The sequence below is a fragment of the Panulirus ornatus genome, chromosome 5 (assembly GCF_036320965.1).
Source record: "Panulirus ornatus isolate Po-2019 chromosome 5, ASM3632096v1, whole genome shotgun sequence".
In the NCBI taxonomy this organism is placed as follows: domain Eukaryota; kingdom Metazoa; phylum Arthropoda; class Malacostraca; order Decapoda; family Palinuridae; genus Panulirus; species Panulirus ornatus.
Window position 1 is genome coordinate 16,007,698 of NC_092228.1, and position 20,890 is coordinate 16,028,587.

The following is a 20,890-nucleotide window of genomic DNA, read 5'->3' on the forward strand; positions in this document are numbered from 1 at the left end:
AACAGGACAAGACTCAGTTGACCTGTGACCCGAGCCGACCTGAGGTCACCCTCAACCCCCCCCCCCCTAATACTTGACCGGGCACGAGTGCATTAAGGCCAGAAAAGGTCATTACGGCCGACCCGAGAGCTTTATAATCAGGTCAAAATTGGGGTGGGGGTCGGGTCTGGGGGCGGCTAATTCTGTGAGTGTATTGTGGTGGTGGTGGCGGCGGGGAGGAGGAGGAGGAGGAGTAGCAGGAGCAGCGAGGCGCTCACCATGAGTACGATCTAATAAACTCGGCGAAGGTCACTTTCTCCAGCCTCCCCTGGCGCCCATACATACACACACACCCACACACACACACTTCACTTGTTGAGTGAGTGGTTTTGTTTTACTTCGTCGTCCTTGTAAATAAAGGTGCAGACAGATGAACATGGGGGTACGCGCCCTTGAACACGACGGTACGTGACTCGTGACCACGGCGGTACGGGCCCTTGAACACGACGGTACGCGCCCTTGAACACAACGGTGTGACCCATGACCACGGCGGCGCGGGCCCTTGAGCACGACGGTACGGGCCGTTGAACACGACGGTACGCGCCCTTGAACACAACGGTACGTGACCCATGACCACGGCGGTGCGGGCCCTTGAGCACAACGGTGCGGATCCTTGAACACGACGGTACAGACCCTTGAGCACGACGGTGCGAACTGCGCACGACAGTACGGAACTCCTTGGTACGATATTGCGACCCTTGACTACAACGGTACGGAAAAAAACGACCCCTCAGCACGACTGGACGACCTCAGAGCACGACGGCGGTAAACATTAGTGAGCAAGACGCGCGCGGAATACTGAGTACGGACAGTCCCTTCGTGTAAGGCGACGGCTTGACTGGCACCTCCCTCCTCCAACGGCTGTGTTAGGAGGTGTTCATACATACTGTCCCATTCTGTTCTCGATAACACCCTGGTGACCTAGAAATTCCCCCTTGTGACCTCCTGAAGACGTGACTAACCAAGCCTACAGGCCGTACTGAATAACCACTAAACAAACAAACCATGCGGAAGAACTAAAGAGAAAATAATATTTGTTTTCCTTTTTCAAGAAACAAATAAGTTAATATTCATGGTGACGTCTCTCTATCTTTATCTCCCATCTTCTTGGCTATCTTTCCGGCGATCTCTCCAACTGCATATCTTAATCTTAATCTGTGTGTGTGTGTGTGTGTGTGTGTGTGTGTGTGTGTGTGTGCGCGTGTGTGTGTGTGTGTGTGTGTGTGTCCTGATGACCCTTCGTGTTTTCACCTCCAGGTCCACGGAAACATTCAGCCAAACTATTTGCGACCAAGTGGGCCGGAGTCACTCTCGTTCTGAAATATGCCAAGGTAGGAGAAAGTGGGAGGATATACCATCGAATGTAACTCGAGGAGGCAAAATACACAGGTCAACACTCGTGTCTTCATTGTCCCTCACCATCATGAACCTTCTCACTATATCCCTCACCATCAAGAGCCTCTCTTATCATATTACTCACCATCACGACCCTCTACATCGTATTCCTCATCATCACGAACCTCCCGATCATATTCCTCACCATCACCAACCTCCCCATCATCACATTCCTCACCATCACCAACCTCTCTATCATATTCCTCACCATCACCAACCTCCCCATCATCACATTCCTCACCATCACGAGTCCTCCCAACACAGTGACATGTTCCTCCCTCATCACGATCCCACATCATCCTCATCACCACAAATCTTCCACGTCTCACGTTCCTCACATTCAAATCTCATAAATGAGATGATTTAACAATGGCATAATTCTTTAACCACATGAATAGTCCAATTCTTACTGAAGCAGACACTGAACCAACGGGGCTTCGGGCAGTCCATCTTCAGAATGGCTACGGTACATGGTACAGAAGCAGCAGCGAGACTTTGGGCGTACCATCTTCAGAATAGCTACGGTACATCATTGAGGTACCAGGACGGAGGCTCCCCATCTACAACACACTAAAAAGACTCAAGTATGACATTTTCATACTTAACACACAAACACACACACACACATATATATATATACACACACACACACACGTCATAAGCCTCTCTCTCTCTCTCTCTCTCTCTCTCTCTCTCTCTCTCTCTCTCTCTCTCAGGTCACCAACCAGCCCACTGAGGGTAATCACACACACCTCACTCTCAGAAGAGGTCAGGTAGTGTACCTAACCCCCATTCCCCCACCCACCACTTTTCCTCATCCCCAGCATCATCATCACCCCCCCCCTCCCCTCCACTCCCCCTGATAAGCGTGAAGACCTACGCCGGGTCTCCTACCCACACCGTCACCTCCTCCTGTCCACCTCTGTCTCCAAGCCCCCTTCCCGTCACGCCCGTCTGTCTCATCGACAAGACAGAAGAGCGACTCTCCACATCCAAACGACGCGATGAAGGCACAGCCAAACACATGCCAGCCAGCCATTCAAACCAACTAACAACAATGAGGAGTCGGCGCTACATTTCCAACACGTCCGCTGAGGCAAGGACGCCCCGTAAGAAATACACCAGGTGCTCCCTCCGCTCCCTTCCTCTCACAAACATATACACCAAATACTCTTATACTGATCCATACACTCGTGTATCTGGATAAATCTTGCTCAAGATAGAGTACCGTGGCCAGGTAAGAGGAGGAGACTCCATTCGCTCATCTCCATAACCCTCCACGGCGTCGTCTCCTGCCGCCGGAGGTCGGCGCCCGACCAAGGCAGGTTGTGGCGACACGTGCCGGTCCCTGGGCGGGCGAGGAGGTCGCAGGCAAGGACCTCCTCCTTCTCCTCCTCCGACGGCAGCGGCCATCGTTACCAGGGGGCCTCTCTGCTGCCAGGGTTAACGCAGCGTTACTCTGGAAGGGCGGGTACGAGGGAAGGGCATAAGACGGGGCGACGGCAGCGTCTTCCGCAACAATTCGCCACCGGAGTCACAATAATTCCTCATTTGAAATTCAGATGAGCTAAAACACAATACTTCCCTTTCTGGCTAGCGACGAGTGATCGGCTCCCGCAGGAGGGTGGGGCTGGGGGATAGAGGAAGAAGAGGAGGAGGAGGAGGAGGAGGAGGAGGAGAGGCGAAGGCGACAGCGAGCGACCCCTCCTCCTCCTCCTCCGACCAGCCTTTACCCACCCTCTCTCATCCCTATCTTCATTTATAGCTGATATCCTTATCACTACCGCCCTCCCCACACACGACACCAACACTGTACACGCCACCCAGCACCAGCACCAGCAGCTGCTGCAGTAGCCGAGGGAAGCCCTTGGTGTCGCGCTCCGAGGGCAAGTACGGACACTCGGCTGGGAAACGAGTTGTCTGTTGTTCGTGGCACAACGCGTTGCTGTTGCCAGTGATCTGAACTACCCACCCGGCAACTCCCGCCCATTCCCTTGTTAACCCTTCCTCCTCCATCCTACACCCCTCTCCCCTACAGCTCCTCCTCCCCCCCCTTTTCTCTCTCCCCCATTCCCCGACCCTCCTAGCGACTGGCCCCTTTCCCTTTCCCCCTCCACCCCCTTACGAAACCACTCTTGTGAACATTTGCGAAGAACAAACCAACTCTTTGCTTCCTAAATGATGCAACTTGTGGCAGAATGCCATTCTCGCAACACCACATCTTGAGCAATATAGAAGATAACAAAGAAAAAAAAAACCCATACCAACCGTTCAACCTCCCCACAACCCGTGGCTTTACTTGGTTTCTATTGACGGGTTTCGAGGGAAACAGGCGTGCTATACGTTTCTGAACAAACGTTTTCACCTCTAACGACTCCCGGTTTCCCCCTCCCCCCCCCTCCGGTTTCTACTAACTGGCTCATACGAGGGCGGGTTTCTTCAGTTCGGGTTTCTATACGATCTCTTCCGACTCCGCTAGATGAGTCTTACTCAACTGAATATATCATACCCATGCTCCATCCACTGACTCATCCCTCCCTCACACACAGAGGCCTCTAATACACACACACACACACACACACACACACACACACACACACACATACACAGGTCCGTCGAGCCCTTCATAATATAATCAGATCTAACTACATCTAAACATATCAACCACAAAACCCCCAAGACAATGCACATCAAAGACGGCAACCCCCCAAGACAATCGACAGTACGTAGGCAACCCACCCCCCAAGACAATCCACAGTGCGTACGAAAACCCCACAAGACAATCCACGGTACGTACGCAACCTCCCCCCCCAAGACAATCCACGGTACGTACGCACCCCCCCAAGACAATCCACAATACGTACGAAAACCCCACGAGACAATCCACGGTACGTACGCAACCTCCCCCCCCAAGACAATCCACGGTACGTACGCACCCCCCCCAAGACAATCCACAATACGTACGAAAACCCCACCAGACAATCCACGGTACGTACGCAACCTCCCCCCCCAAGACAATCCACGGTACGTACGCACCCCCCCAAGACAATCCACAATACGTACGAAAACCCCACGAGACAATCCACAATATGCACGAAAACTCACCAAGACAAATCCACAGTACGTACGCAACCCTCCCCCCCCCCGCCCCAAGACAATCCATACCAATGATGGAAACATCCAAACAATCCATATTAAGAACGGAAACAACTCCTCCTCCCTCCCCCCCTTCAAGACAATCCAGGCAGGCTTCTAACCCCCACCCCCGCCCCCCTTTTTGTTCCTCTGTCTCTCTCTCCCCCCCTCCCACCTCGCCTCTCCCCCCCCCCCCCCTCAGTTCTCTAATTACACAGCTCTACACAATGGCCCGGAAACCTGCCACCATTGTCGACATCACAAGAAAGAATCATACGACAAATGACGTACTAGAATGTGAAGAGAGAGAGAGAGGGGGGGGAGGGGAGGGGAGGGAAGGGGAGGGAAGGAAGGGGTGTGGAGGGGATGGATGGGACGTAAGGCAAGGAGGGAAGGTGAGGGATGAGATGTAAGGCAGGGAGGGAAGGGGGGAAGGGGGGAAGGGAGAGCGCAAGCTGGACATTATGTTTCCCCTTCCCCCCCTCTTCTTTTTCTTCCCCCTCCCCCTTCGAGAGATACAGGGAAGGGATCATAAAATCCACTGCAGCGGCATCTTCCACGAGAGCGAGATGATCGCCGTCATTTTGGAGAGCAACTTCTCGAGGCGGGGGTGAGGGGGGGAGGGGGAGGGGGGGAGGGAGGTGGTACCTGCATCCGTGCGTCAAGAGTAACGCCACGACGAGAACGTAACGGTACGTCAGGGCAACGCCAGGTGGTCGTAAGCCGCACGGTGCGCGTCGAATGCATCGTCCATCAAGGCTGGCTCCGGTACGGGAGAGGTACAGTGCACCAAGGTATCGGTACGTCAACGTTACGGTACGTCAATGTATCGGTACGTCTACGACACGGTACATCAGAGTATCGGCACGTCTACGTCACGGTATGTCAGAGTATCGGTACGTCACAGTATCGGTACGTCAACGTTACGGTACGTCAAAGTATCGGTACGTCTACGACACGGTACATCAGAGTATCGGCACGTCTACGTCACGGTATGTCAGAGTATCGGTACGTCACAGTATCGGTACGTCAACGTTACGGTACGTCAATGTATCGGTACGTCTACGACACGGTACATCAGAGTATCGGCACGTCAACGTATCGGGAATGGGTGAAAGAAGGACACCAATGCATCGGCCACTGGGCGAGGGGACAAGAAAGTGTTTTACTTGCGAGAACGTCTTTCCTTGTCTTCAGAAAACAAATAAAAATATTTTGTAATCAGAAACAAACAAAAAAAAGCTGTAATCAGAAATCTCCCCTAAAAACCTACGATTGTAATCAGAAACCTCCCATAAAACCTATGATTGTAATCAGAAACCTCCCCATAAAACCTATGACTGTAATCAGAAACCTCCCCATAAAACCTATGACTGTAATCAGAAACCTCCCCATAAAACTTGTGACTGTAATCAGAAACCTCCCCATAAAACTTGTGACTGTAATCAGAAACCTCCCCATAAAACCTATGATTGTAATCAGAAACCCCCATAAAACTTGTGACTGTAATCAGAAACCTCCCATAAAACCTATGATTGTAATCAGAAACCTCCCCATAAAACTTGTGACTGTAATCAGAAACCTCCCCATAAAACCTATGATTGTAATCAGAAACCCCCCAATGCAACCATTCGTTGTAATCAGAACCCCCCACTATAAAATCTCTCACTGTAATCACAAACCATCACAGGAATCAGTAACATTAATCATCTACTAATAAGTCACAACTACTAATTAATCACTTCCTAATAATCGTCACACAATTACTGATTAATCACTTCCTAATAATCGTCACACAATTACTGATTAATCACTTCCTAATAATCGTCACACAATTACTGATTAATCATTTACTAATAATCGTCACACAATTACTGATTAATCACTTCCTAATAATCGTCACACAATTACTGATTAATCACTTCCTAATAATCGTCACACAATTACTGATTAATCACTTCCTAATAATCGTCACACAATTACTGATTAATCATTTACTGATAATCGTCACATAATTAGTGATGCAGATGGTAATTGTGCGAGATATCATAGCCCCATGACAGGTCATGTGTCATTAAATCATGACAGTGTCATGTATTACGCCATCCCCATCCCTCTATGACTGTCATTAATCCCCTAAGTGCGACCCTTGAACACGACGGCACACCTTGAACACGACGGTACGACACCTTGAAGATGAAGTTACGACCCTTGAACATGACGTACGACATCCTGAAGATGAAGGTACGACCCAAGAACACGACGTGCGACATCTTGAAGATGAAGGTACGACCCTTGATCACGACGTGCGACACCTTGAAGATGAAGGTGCGACCCTTGATCACGACGTGCGACACCTTGAAGATGAAGGTGCGACCCTTGAACACGACGTACGACATCTTGAAGAAGGTACCACCCTTGACCACGACGTACGACACTTTGAACATGAAAGTACGACCCTTGAATATGACGGTACGACCCCTGAACACCAACATCACGACCCTTGGGTATGCCTGCCTGCTTGGCTGGCCTCTGTCTACGGCTTTCAGACTCAGGTCAAAATGCCATACCCTTTTTTACCCACGAGTCGTACCGTCGTGTTCAAGGGGTCGTCACGTCATTTCAAGGGTCGTACCGTCGTGCTGAAGGGGGTCAAAACATGTAAACGCTCTTTCGAATCCATGAAACACACACGCACACACACGAGCCGCCAGGGAAGACACACACCGCAACATCACTCAAAGCGGAGCAACGTAGAAATGACGAACTCAGGCGCTCACTACACACCAACATGACGGGTATGGTCGAGTGGGAGTTCTACGCCATCCCGAGTATGACCCTGCTTCTGCAAGGCAACATCGACCTCCCTCAACCCCCATGCCACTATAAACTACCCCTCACCCGAGCACCACCACTCCCATCACAACCATTCCACAACGCCCATACACCTCTAGCAACCCCATTACAAACCATACACAAGCACAAGCCGTGGTAACCTACTCCACGCTACCCTGGGTCCCTAATCATCCTCCCCCTAACCACAGGCAACCCTGGCCCCAATCCCCCACCACCACACAACCCCGATTCCAATCCCCCATCACATGCACCTTTGGCCCCAATTTTCCCCCACCACCAAAGGAAACCCCGACTCCAATCCCCCATCATATGCAACCTTGACCCAATCCCCCCACCACAAGGAGCCCTGGCACCAATCCCTTCTCCCCCTCCTACCACACTCACCCTTGGCCCCAATCCCCCATCAGAGGCGACCCTGGCCCCCCAACATCCCACCCTCCCCACCACACCAATCCCACTCAACCCAGCCAGGCAGGAGGTAACACGATCATAACGGTTCAAGCCAACAGACACAAGATGAAACCCCTTAACTCTGTTTCTGTCGCTCGGACCAAGAAAACCCAAATAATCGTCTGGCTCTCTCTCTCTCTCTCTCTCTCTCTCTCTCTCTCTCTCTCTCTCTCTCTGCAGCGTGGAGAGAGAGAGAGAGAGAGAGAGAGAGAGAGAGAGAGAGAGAGAGAGAGAGAGAGAGAGAGAGAGAGAGGAAGCAGTGTGGCACATGTTCTTCTCAAATGCTCCACACACACACACACAAAACGTGAACTCAATACGTCAACTTCAGGAAACTATGCGACGACGAACATTTCGACCCTTGTAACCATGACCCATTAACGTTTCCACCCGTCCAGCCCCGAGTCTCAAACGTTTCACGTAAGCACAGCCCTGACCCTCAGACGTAAATATCTGTCCAACCCCGGCTCACACGTTTCCACTGTCCAGCCCCTTCCCTCCAACGTTTACATCTGTCCAGCCCCGGCTCTCAAACGTGCACACCTGTCCAGCCCCGACTCCCAAACGTTAACACCTGTCCAGCCCCGATCCCAGAGCGTTCACACCTGTCCAGCCCCGACTCTCAAACGTTCACACTTGTCCAGCCCCGACTCTCAAACGTTTACATCTGGCTTTCAAAAACCTAATATCTTTTTAAGAATGTCACCACGGATGCTCTCCATCATCCTCAACCAGGATCAGGGATCTAAAAATACGTTTTTCTTTCTTCTTTTTTATAATGTCACATCTAAGGTACAGCGCTTTATCCCAGACTTTGAGAGATAAGAGATATACCAGTTTCTGTACTGCAATTTCATTTGTCTTCTATGCTGGATGAGTAGGCACGGGCAAGCTGTTTCATTATATATATATATATATATATATATATATATATATATATATATATATATATATATATATATTTTTTTTTTTTTTTTTTTTCATTTCCCGCGATAGCTAGGTAGCGTTAAGAACAGAGAACTGAGCCTTTGAGGGAATATCCTCACTTGGCCCCCTTCTCTGTTCCTTCTTTTGGAAAATTACAAATGATAGGGGAAGATTTCCAGCCCCCCCGCTCCCTCCCCTTTTAGTCGCCTTCTACGACACGCAGGGAATACGCGGCCCGTATTCTTTCCCCCATATCCCTTGGCCTTAACCATGCACCCAATTCACCAACCAACTCTTAAGGTAGGATGAACAGCTTGGTTGACTGTGGACCGACTGTCGCAACCACGATTCGAACACCTAAGCTTGAACCCGGCAGCACGTGAGCGCGTCAAGGTCAACAACACTAACCGCCAACTATATATATATATATATATATATATATATATATATATATATATATATATATATATATATATATATATACATTACCCGTTCATAGACGTTATTTCAAGTCCACCCACAACATTGCTTCATATTCTACGCCATGGATGAAGAACAACATCGTCTCATTTTGTCCTTAAAAAGAAAAAAAAAAAAAAAAAAGAGACGAAAAGAGAAAAGACACAGCGCGACTGTACACCAAGACAAGCTTGACTCGTCCGTGGCGTCCTCAACAAACAGGGGAGCAAGAGATGGAAGGAGGGAGGGAAGGAAAGAAGGAAAAAGAGAGAGAGAGAGAGAGAGAGAGAGAGAGAGAGAGAGAGAGAGAGAGAGAGAGAGAGAGAGAGAGAGAGAGAACGGGGAAGTTTTGTACAGGGGAGAGAGAGGACCCCCCCCTCCCCCCCATCTTATTCGGCCAGAAAAATAAGAAGGAAGAGAAGCGACACTCGCGAGATAAAACATCGCCTTATTTCGTATTCCAATTTAAAAGATTGCTGCTCTGCTGTAGCTTGCAAGTTTTATCAAAGAAATTTACAGGGATTACACCGAAGTAATTGCCAAATTTCTCATCCGGAGCAGACGCAGCCAACCATATTTCGCCTTGATTGCCAGCCAAGATAAAGTTTCCCTTTCCAAGTTCTGTTTACACTCATGTATTGGACTCTGTCTTGGGGGGTGGGGGAGGGAGGGAGAGGGGGAGGGGGAGGAGGAGGGGGGTTTTTGGTGGGCGAGTCGGGGGGGGGGAGAGAGGAGGGGGGGGTTGGTGGTGGGCGAGGGGGGGGGGTTGGGGAGGGGAAGAGAGAGAGAGAGGAGATGAAAAGAGAGGAAATAGGGAGGGGAGGGGGGTGGAGTGGAGTCGGGGGGTGGTGGGTGGAGGAGTGGAAGAAGAGGGGATGGAGGGAGGGGAGGGGGGGGATGGAGTGGAGTAGAGGGGGGGAATGGAGTGGAGTAGAGGGGTGGAGGAGTGGAAGAAGAGGGGATGGAGGGAGGGGATGGGGGAGGGTTCCTGGAGGAGGAGGAGGGAGTGTGGGTGGGTTGGTTGGTTGGTTAAGACAGTGGTTGACGGGCTTGTTAACCGATGGGGTCAGATGGTTTAGCCAGCCGGCTGGGTGGCTCGTCGCGTCCTTAGCTGGCTGGATGGTTAGAAGGTGTCTGGCTAGTTGAGCTAACCACCCCCGGCTAGTGCAGGGAGGGGGAGGAAGAGCCCTCATGATGGTGCTGTTGGAGAAGCTACGACAACGGGTTGAGGGAGAGGAGAGGAGAGGGGTGAGGGAGAGTAGGGGAGAGGAGAGGGGTGAGGGAGAGTAGGGGAGAGGAGAGGGGTGAGGGAGAGTAGGGGAGAGGAGAGGGTTGAGGGAGAGGAGAGGGGTGAGGGAGAGTAGGGGAGAGGAGAGGGTTGAGGGAGAGGAGAGGGGTGAGGGAGAGTAGGGGAGAGGACAGGGTTGAGGGAGAGTAGGGGAGAGGAGAGGGGTGAGGGAGAGTAGGGGAGAGGAGAGGGGTGAGGAAGAGTAGGGGAGAAGAGAGGGGTGAGTTAGAGTAGGGGAGAGGAGAGGGGGTGAGGGAGAGTAGAGGAGAGAAGAGGGTTGAGAAAGAGTTAGGGAAGAGAAGAGGAGTGAGGGAGAGTAGGGGAGAAGAGAGGGGTGAGGGAGGGTAGGGGAGAGGAGAAGGGTGAGAAGGAAGATACAGGAGGGGGAGATGAGGGGGTGGGGTGGGGAGGTGGAGGACGCGTCGTGTCATCGTGGAGGTGAGGCGAAACAAAGACGTCCAGTCGTGCGACGGAGGGGTCGTCGAGGAGGTTGGTGCGTGGGAAGGGAAGGGAAGGGAAGGGGGAGGGTTCGTTAGGAGGGAGGGGAGGGAGGGAAGCGGAGGATACGAACGGCGGAAGGGAAGGTGTTGGTGTACCCACTACCCTACGAGTACCTCGGATGGGGCAACCCACTACCCTACGAGTACCTCGGATGGGGCAACCCACTACCTACGAGTACCTAGGACGGGGCAACCCACCACCTACGAGTACCTAGGACGGGGCAACCCACCACCTACGAGTACCTCGGACGGGGCAACCCACTACCCTACGAGTACCTCGGATGGGGCAACCCACTACCCTACGAGTACCTAGGACGGGGCTTCTGCTTGGGGGCAAGGCCACCACGGGGCCGGAGACAATGAAAGCAGCAAGGCAAGTGGGAGGAGATCGAGGACGGGCGGGCCTGCCTCCTCTACCAGGCAATAACACCAGAGTTAAATCGGCTGAAAGAGATGAAGGGAATAAAGTTGTCACATCACCGGGAAGGGAAGGGAAGGGGAACGATGCAGCGGCAACTGGGGAGAGACTGCGTGTGTACCCCATCCTAGATGAGGGGAGACGTAAGGCATGGGGAGGGGAGGGGAGGGGAAGATGTGGCGAGGGGTAAGGAAGGGGAAGGAGACGTAAGGCATGGGAGGGTTGGGGGTTTGGGGAAGGGGAAGATGTGGCGAGGGGGAAGGAAGGGGAAGGAGACGTAAGGCATGAGGGGGTGGGGGTTGGTGGGGGGAAAGATGTGGCGAGGGGAATGGAAGGAAGGGGAAGGGGTGGAGGGGCGAAGAAAAGGGGTAGGCTGGAGCGAGAGGGGAGATCATGGAGGTACACGCAAGGGAGGTGTGTGTGTGTGTGTGTGTGTGTGTGTGTGTGTGTGTGTGTGTGTGTGATACGATCCTTGGATGATCAGAAGGACGGCATTGCTACACACGATATACGGCCTGGTCGCCCACCCTTGCCATACACAACACGAAGGACCTGAAGGGCCCCCCCCCCCCTTCCGTTCTCAAGGCCACGTGAGAAGCCCTTGTACCAACTGGGCTGATTCGGGCGGGGGGGGGGGGAGGAGGAGGGGGGAGGAGGAGGAAGGGGGAGAGTGGGAGGAGGAGGAAGGGGGAGAGGGTGGGGAGGTGGAGGAAGGGGGAGAGGGTGGGGAGGTGGAGGGTTTGTGAACACGACGACACTGGTCGACTCCTTGTGTCAGGGTTGGGGTGGGGGGTGGGGAAGGGGGGTTGGGGTGGGGGTTGGGGTCTGGTGGGGGGGTTGGGGTAGGGGAAGGGGGGGGGGTTGGTTGGTTGTGTCATCCCAGAGATAGGGCCAGCAACCCCCCCCCCCTCCCACACCCCATTTCCCCCTTCACAGGAATCTCTCGAGTGTTGACCAAGGGGAAGATGAAAGAACACTGACAAGAGAGATAGACGGACATGATGGAATGACGGGGGGGGAGACACACACACACACACACACACACACACGTCAGAAAGAGATGCACAGACTACGTCGAAGGCCGCTGTCAAACAGAGAGAGAGAGAGAGAGAGAGAGAGAGAGAGAGAGAGAGAGAGAGAGAGAGAGAGAGAGAGAAGAGAGAGGAATACCGGAACGAGACAACGGAGGGCAGGCAAATGGAATGGAACGGCGAGGAAACACGGAACACACCAGAACGGGTCGAAGATAACACAAATGTGGGGTGGTGGGAGGTGATGATGCAAGAGTCTCGTGGACGATAGATTAATCATGAGACTACGAGACAGAAAAGAAGAGGGGGGAAAAAAGGATTATACCACCACCACAACCACCGTAGACCAGCATTATACCACCACCACCACCACCGTAGACCAGCATTATACCACCACCACAACCACCGTAGACCAGCATTATACCACCACCACCACCACCGTAGACCAGGATCATACCACCACCACCACCGTAGACCAGCATTATACCACCACCACCACCACCGTAGACCAGGATCATACCACCACCATCACCGTAGACCAGCATTATACCACCACCACCACCACCGTAGACCAGCATCATACCACCACCACCACCGTAGACCAGCATCATACCACCACCACCACCGTAGACCAGCATTATACCACCACCACCACCGTAGACCAGCATCATACCACCACCACCACCACCGTAGACCAGCATTATACCACCACCACCACCACCGTAGACCAGGATCATACCACCACCACCACCGTAGACCAGCATTATACCACCACCACCACCACCGTAGACCAGCATCATACCACCACCACCACCGTAGACCAGCATCATACCACCACCACCACCACCACCGTAGACCAGCATCATACCACCACCACCACCGTAGACCAGCATTATACCACCACCACCACCACCGTAGACCAGGATCATACCACCACCACCACCGTAGACCAGCATCATACCACCACCACCACCGTAGACCAGCATTATACCACCACCACCACCGTAGACCAGGATCATACCACCACCACCACCACCGTAGACCAGCATCATACCACCACCACCACCGTAGACCAGCATCATACCACCACCACCACCACCGTAGACCAGCATTATACCACCACCACCACCGTAGACCAGGATCATACCACCACCACCACCACCGTAGACCAGCATCATACCACCACCATCACCAAGCTCTCGTAGACCCACCATGCCAGCTGAAGAGCGACCTACAAGCCCATGTAACAAGATGTAGTCGCAGCATCGGCTCCCGTCTCCAAAGCACCCTCGCTACACATCATAAACCCGTCTCTCCCATCTCTCCACCGGGGGCGGGGCGGCGGGGGGAGCGCCCCATCTCTCCACCGGGGACGGGGCGGCGGGGGGAGCGCCCCATCTCTCCACCGGGGACGGGGCGGGGAGAAGGGGAGGGGTGGGGCGAGACCCCCGCCCCCCCGCAACCCCAACACTCCAGTTACATCCACGACGCGAAGGTGTCTAATTCCGCGTGTGGGCTGTTTTGCCTTTACGGCGCTCGTGCGCGCACGACCCCCCCCCCCCCCCCCACCCGCCTCACACCTTCAGTAAACAACCCAAAACCTGGCTACTTCCAGAGATGGTCCGCAAGTCGTAATATTTACATGCTATCGATCTCGGGGGCGCCCCCCGTGTACTCAGCACCAGGTGGCTCTCAACACCGAGCAAGACGGTACGATCTTTGGGCACGACGGTACGAATCTTTGGGCACGACGGTACGATCCTTTGGGTACGACTGTATGATCCTTTGGGGCACGACGGTACGAATCTTTAGGCACGACGGTACGATCCTTTGGGCACGACGGTACGATCCTTTGGGCAAGACGGAACGATCCTTGAGCACGACGGTACGATCCTTTGGGCACGACGGTACGAATCTTTAGGCACGACGGTACGATCCTTGGGGCACGACGGTACGATCCTTGGGGAACGATGGTACAATTCTTTGGACACGACAGTACGATTCTTTGGACACAACGGTACGATCCTTGAGTACGACGGTACGATCCATGAGCACGACGGTACGATCCTTGAGTACGACGGTGCGATCCTTTGGGCACGACGGTACAATCCTTGAGCACGACGGTACGATCCTTGAGTACGACGGTACGATCCTTGAGCACGACGGTACGATCCTTGAGCACGACGGTGCGATCCTTTGGGCACGACGGTACAATCCTTCAGCACGACGGTACGATCCTTGAGCACAACGGTACGACCCTCGAGCGCAAAGGTTACGATCCTTGGTTTTTTTTTTCTTCTTAAAGTCTTGGACATTCACTCGACCCTTTAAATGGCCAAGCCAGTCGCTTGGCCATCATGGATCGGAAGGTCGTACTCAATAATGGTACCTGCAGGATGAACGACCACACCGTCGTGCTCAAGGGGTCGTTCCGTCCAGCTCGACGGGGGATGGTGGGGGAGAGGGGAGAGGGAGGAGGTGGTTAAAGCGTGTGTCGCAGCTGGTTGTGGGGGTGGGGGTATGCAGGAAAATAGAGAGAGAGAGAGAGAGAGAGAGAGAGAGAGAGAGAGAGAGAGAGAGAGAGAGAGAGAGAGAGAGAGAGAGAGAGAGAACGGGGAGAAAAGTGAGGGTGGAGGGGAAGAGGGGTGACGGGAGAGATAAAAGAAGGGAGTGAAGGAACGGCGAAAGAGGAAGAGGAGGCGAAGACAGATGTGAGGGGTGAGGCAGACGGTAACAGACGGGTGGCTATGTGTACACAGACACACTCATGCACGGGTGCCTGTAATACAGCTAGACGGGTAATATATATATATATATATATATATATATATATATATATATATATATATATATATATATATATTTTCATTTATCATACTTTGTCGCTGTCTCCCGCGTTAGCGAGGTAGCGCAAGGAAACAGACGAAAGAATGGCCCAACCCACCCACATACACACGCACATATATATATATATATATATATATATATATATATATATATATATATATATATATATATATATATATATATATATATATATATAATACAGAAGAGTGTTTATAGCTACAAGGCGATACATGGATGTATTTGTATATATGGTCAGGATCCAAGAGGTGTATGTACGAAGTTACACGACGATATACTTATGTATAATCAGGATCATACAGCCAAATGCAACGTAGAGAGGAATACATGGATTGTCGGGAAACATGTACGTACGTACGTATGTATGAATGTATGTATAATCATACAGGGCAGTTAGCAACAGGCGAGTGGATGTACGACAAAGACATCTACACGACACGACAAAGGACAAAGTACATTAGTTGATTATAAAGCAGAAGACAAAAAAAAATTATTTCTTTTTAAAGTATAAAAATTCTACTGAACTGGATGGGATGGAATCTCAAAAATTAATATATATATATATATATATATATATATATATATATATATATATATATATATATATATATATATATTATCCCTAGGGATAGGGGAGGAAGAATACTTCCCAGGTATTCCCTGCGTGTCGTAGAAGGCGACTAAAAGGGGAGGGAGCGGGGGGCTGGAAATCCTCCCCTCTCGTTTTCAGTTTTCCAAAAGAAGGAACAGAGAAGGGGGCCAAGTGAGGATTTTCCCTCAAAGGCTCAGTCCTCTGGTCTTAACGCTAACGCGGGAAAATTGCGAATAGTATGGAGAGAAAAAAAAAAGTATATATATATATATATATATATATATATATATATATATATATATATATATATATATATATATATATACATATATATATACACATATATATATAAAATAAATAACGATAATTTCTTTATCGTTAGCACAGAAAAGTAAAAAAAAAAAAAAAAAAAAAAAGTACAATCAAAATTCAAACTGGACCCCACCCCCACCCCAAAAAAAAAAAAAATAAATAAATACAACGAAAAGAAATTGGCAAAGAAAATGGGGAGAGAGAAAGATTTTAATTCATCAGGATAAAATCCCGAGGTAAAAGTTGTGTTTACCTTTTCCTCCCGACGCAGAAATCCTTGTTTGATTTTCATAATTGTCTACTGAACCTGAAAACGGGTGGAACTGAAAGCCAACATTGAGTAACTTCAACCTTTTAAACCTTCCAATGATGGCCCTTCCTCCCTCCGTCCCTTCCCTCCCTCACCCTCCCTCCGTCTCTACCTACCTACCTACCTAACCCTCCCTCCCTCCTTCCTTCCCTCCACCCCAAGCTCTCAAGCTGGCGCTAAGGAGGTGGAGGGGACTAGCTCTAAGATCGCTCTAAGGGGCTCTAGACACGCGGGCTCAAAGCCTCTTCAGATTGGAGGGTGGAGGGGGGTGGAGGGGGGGGGTTGGGGGTTTGGTTTGGAGGGGTGTTCCAACCCCGGCTCCAAGAGAAGGGCGCTCTTTAGAGATAAGTTTTTTGAACTTCGCTCTAAATAGGGTTTTCTTTTTTCTTTTTTTTCTTTTCTTTTACGACTAGCTGCCTTACCAGGGGGTGGAGGGGTGGGGGCTTCAGACAAGCTGGATCTATGAAAGCTTCAGGGCATGATAGTGAGCTGGCTCTAAGGCACGATAATAAGCTGGCTCTTAAGGCACGATAGTAAGCTGGCTCTAAAGCACTATAATAAGCTGGCTCTTAAGGCATGATAGTAAGCTGGCTCTAAGGCACGATAATAAGCTGGCTCTTAAGGCACGATAGTAAGCTGGCTCTAAAGCACTATAATAAGCTGGCTCTTAAGACACGATAGTAAGCTGGCTCTAAGGCACGATAATAAGCTGGCTCTTAAGACACGATAGTAAGCTGGCTCTAAGGCACGATAATAAGCTGGCTCTTAAGGCATGATAGTAAGCTGGCTCTAAGGCACGATAATAAGCTGGCTCTTAAGACACGATAGTAAGCTGGCTCTAAGGCACGATAATAAGCTGGCTCTTAAAGACACGATAGTAAGCTGGCTCTAAGTTACACTGACGGTTTAAGAGACTCGAACAGGATGTTATTCTGTTTCAGAAAAAAGCTTCTCTTGTGGCTCAATAAGATTTCAGAAAAAGTGATAAGCTGACCCGAAGAACTTTTCAGAAAGGTTAACACAGCTGGCTCGTTTTTTTTTTTTTTTTTGAGACATAATAATGCTCTTCAAGCTGCTGGCTCACTAAAAGCTTTAGAAAAGCTGACAAGCTGGTTCTAAAAAAAAAAGGTTTTGGAAAAATTAATAAGCTGGTTCCAAAGATTTTTTTTTTTTTGGTGGGGAAAGCTAACAAGCTGGCTCTAAGAGGTTTTAGAAAAGTTAAACTGACTCTTGAAGAAGTTTTGGAAAAGTTTAAATAAGCTTTCCGAATGTATAACTATTAAACGAAACACGTCATCTTCGTTTACCTTCACGTTGGACATTAATGGAACAAACAGTGCTTCGTTGTGAGAAGCATCCACTGTTCTCTCGTTTTACGAGGTTCACGAAGATGCCCAACGGTGTAAAACGCAACCAACTGTGCGATATGGCATCACTGGCTCGACCAATCAAGGAGTCAGCCAACACCCACTTGACGTCATGATACAGTCCGTCATCACTCTCTCGGCCAATAAGGTCGGGCTTTATCACACGTTGGACCAATCAATACGAGACACTCACTCGTTCATAGAGGAGAGACTACGTCAACTACTCGCTCAACCAATCACACGGTACTTCTCACACCAGCAAAAGAACGTCATTACTCGCTCGACCAATCAAACGTTACTCCTCACCAGCAAAAGAACGTCTTCACTCACTCGACCAATCAAACCGTACTCCTCACCAGCGGGAAAACGCCATCACTCTCTCAACCAATCACAAGTCGACACTCTCATCCAATCACAAGGAACATAAACATTACCTCTTAGTTTATATTACAAGTTATCAACTGAAGTGACAAAAGAGTTTTGTAAACGGGTTCAATTCTGCCTCTGGAGTTTGGCGAATAATATCGCCGTTAATTTGTTTGGAAACTTGAAAAATACAATTCTGGGTAGAAGAAATTATGGAAGGGAAATTCTATTAAACTTCAACTACACCGGAATCAACAGCAAATGTAAACAAGTTCAAATGTATGCTCATAATGTTTTCTTCTTTAATATCTTCTCTTTCCAATATTTCCATCTTTCTTAATTTCCTGTAGATAAGGTTCTTCAATCGACCTTTATCAATCATTCCTCCTATATTCATTTTTTTTTTTTTTTTGCCACGGTAACGGCCAATTCATTCATTCTCAACCAGTCCTTCTGGAATTACTCAACCAGTCCTTATGGAATGACTCAACCAGTCCTTCTGGAATGGCTCAACCAGTCCTTATGGAATGACTCGACCAGTCCTTCTGGAATGACTCAACCAGTCCTTCTGGAATGACTCAACCAGTCCTTCTGGAATGATTCAACCAGTCCTTCTGGAATGGCTCAACCAGTCCTTATGGAATGACTCGACCAGTCCTTATGGAATGACTCGACCAGTCCTTATGGAATGACTCAACCAGTCCTTCTGGAATGACTCAACCAGTCCTTCTGGAATGACTCAACCAGTCCTTCTGGAATGACTCAACCAGTCCTTCTGGAATGACTCAACCAGTCCTTCTGGAATGACTCAACCAGTTCTTATGGAATGACTCGACCAGTCCTTCTGGAATGACTCAACCAGCCCTTATGGAATGACTCAACCAGTCCTTATGGAATGACTCAACCAGTCCTTCTCAACCAGTCCTTATGGAATGACTCAACCAGTCCTTCTGGAATGCCTCAACCATCCTTCTGGAATGACTCAACCAGTCCTTCTGGAATGGCTCAACCAGTCCTTATGGAATGACTCGACCAGTCCTTCTGGAATGACTCAACCAGTCCTTATGGAATGACTCAACCAGTCCTTATGGAATGACTCAACCAGTCCTTCTGGAATGACTCAACCAGTTCTTATGGAATGACTCGACCAGTCCTTCTGGAATGACTCAACCAGCCCTTCTGGAATGACTCAACCAGTCCTTATAGAATGACTCAACCAGTCCTTATAGAATGACTCAACCGGTCCTTATAGAATGACTCAACCAGCCCTTATGGAATGGATAGAACGTAACATTTCGTTCCATATTTTCTACATTCCTGGCTACATTCAATTACCTCAGTAATCGCGCCTTCATCTAAAACATAATGTCATTTCAGTGTATTAAGAGTGCATTTAAAGTCGCTCGTCATCAGCATATCATTTTCAGAGCATCTCTTATTTCCTTCTTGAAAACCTCATTAATAACAAGTAGTTCTGGTTGTGCTAGGAAGGATGCTCCATCACCCAGTCTACCACATTTCTTATTCCAAGAGCCCATTTCTCCACGTCACAAATCCCATTCCCACTCCTCTTATTTATCTTGGGACACTTCCATCTTCATAACAAACATCATCATTATCATCATCTCTCACTCTTTTTTTCTTTTTAATGACGTGGATCTTTACCACACGTGCAGAAGGCCCGTCTGTCTGGTCACACACACACACACACATATTTAAGAGTCACACTCCCATTTGGTCAGGTTACGTGATCAATACTTCCACCACTGGACACAGCTGGTCACATCTCTCTCTCTCTTCTTCAAGAACACGTTACCCTTATGAGGGAACACAACGACTCATCTTGGCCCAATTAATCCCTCCTTGGACCTGCACTTCCTAACACAGCATTCATTCAAACGTCTCATCTCTCTCTCTCTCTCTCTCTCTCTCTCTCTCTCTCTCTCTCTCTCTCTCTCTCTCTCTCTCTCGAGTCTTTTCTGACCTTCCTCTGTCTGCCTAGATCATCTTTCTTGGTTCCTCAACCCACCCACCTCACAGCTCCTTCGATCGTCACAATCAACCCCTCTCTGGTTGCATGTGGATAACCACTAATGTAATTGTTCTGGATTACTTTTCTATCGGTCTCTTGGATTCTGTGCTTAGCCAATCCTCGAGATGCGTCGCCACCTGAAGAATGTCGTCCATATAGTGTCGGCATACGGTGACATCTCCAGCTGATGTTCCTTACGGTAACATCTCGCAGCTGAAACATGGGTTTTAAGCTTCCTCACTGGGTACACAATTTCCCACTTCCTTGCCTTCCTCAACCGTGACCTTCCCCAGTTGTGCTGTGTGTGTGATCGAGTACACATCTTCCCTCTCACAACCATCATTACCAGACCCTGTTTGTACAGTACGATGGGGGTACTTTCTCCAGGGCAGTGATATCTATGACAACATCAAGAACGCTAGGGTTAAGTACTCCCATCTGGTGGGGGTTGGGTCCCTAATCTTACATTATAGTCTCTTACAGTACACACACACACACACACACACACACACACACACACACACACACCACACACACACACAAAATAA

The 20,890-nt window shown here is 49.8% G+C and overlaps 1 protein-coding gene across 14 annotated transcripts in view; it reads right to left on the reverse strand.

The window, feature by feature from the left end:
• Positions 1-20,890, reverse strand: part of LOC139748602 (TOX high mobility group box family member 4-B-like) — an 844,810-nt gene that overhangs the window by 113,340 nt on the left and 710,580 nt on the right. The gene's annotated exons all lie outside the window — the stretch shown is intronic.